Source organism: Oncorhynchus gorbuscha, unplaced genomic scaffold (genome assembly GCF_021184085.1).
Source record: "Oncorhynchus gorbuscha isolate QuinsamMale2020 ecotype Even-year unplaced genomic scaffold, OgorEven_v1.0 Un_scaffold_1080, whole genome shotgun sequence".
Taxonomy (NCBI): domain Eukaryota; kingdom Metazoa; phylum Chordata; class Actinopteri; order Salmoniformes; family Salmonidae; genus Oncorhynchus; species Oncorhynchus gorbuscha.
The window spans coordinates 14,452-15,000 of record NW_025745969.1 but is presented as its reverse complement, the minus strand read 5'-3'; the positions used below and the strand labels follow the sequence as shown (position 1 = coordinate 15,000).

Here is a 549-nt window from a genome sequence, read left to right as displayed (position 1 = left end):
TAGAGGGCAGCGTAGAGGGCAGCGGATGGCAGCGTAGATGGCAGCGTAGAGGGCAGCGTAGATGGCAGCGTAGATGGCAGCATAGAGGGCAGCGTAGAGGGCAGCGTAGATGGCAGCGTAGATGGCAGCGTAGAGGGCAGCGTAGATGGCAGCGTAGATGGCAGCGTAGAGGGCAGCGTAGAGGGCAGCGTAGATGGCAGTGTAGAGGGCAGCGTAGAGGGCAGCGTAGAGGGCAGCGTAGATGGCAGCGTAGATGGCAGCGTAGAGGGCAGCGTAGAGGGCAGCGTAGATGGCAGCGTAGAGGGCAGCGTAGATGGCAGTGTAGAGGGCAGCGTAGATGGCAGTGTAGAGGGCAGCGTAGATGGCAGTGTAGAGGGCAGCGTAGAGGGCAGCGTAGAGGGCAGCGTAGAGGGCAGCGTAGAGGGCAATGTAGATGGCAGTGTAGATGGCAGCGTAGATGGCAGCGTAGAGGGTAGCGTAGATGGCAGCGTAGATGGCAGCGTAGAGGGCAGCGTAGAGGGCAGCATAGAGGGCAGTGTAGATGGCAGC

General features: G+C 61.0%; 1 protein-coding gene across 1 annotated transcript in view; it reads right to left on the bottom strand.

Annotated features, from left to right (window-relative positions):
* Nucleotides 1–18, bottom strand: part of LOC124021189 (ras and Rab interactor 2-like) — a 42,733-nt gene extending 42,715 nt beyond the window's left edge. The window contains 1 exon segment of the mRNA XM_046336536.1: nt 1–18. This exon segment is cut by the window's left edge and continues 278 nt beyond it. The gene's annotated coding sequence lies outside the window, so the exon portion shown is untranslated.
* Nucleotides 19–549: the final 531 nt, after the last annotated feature.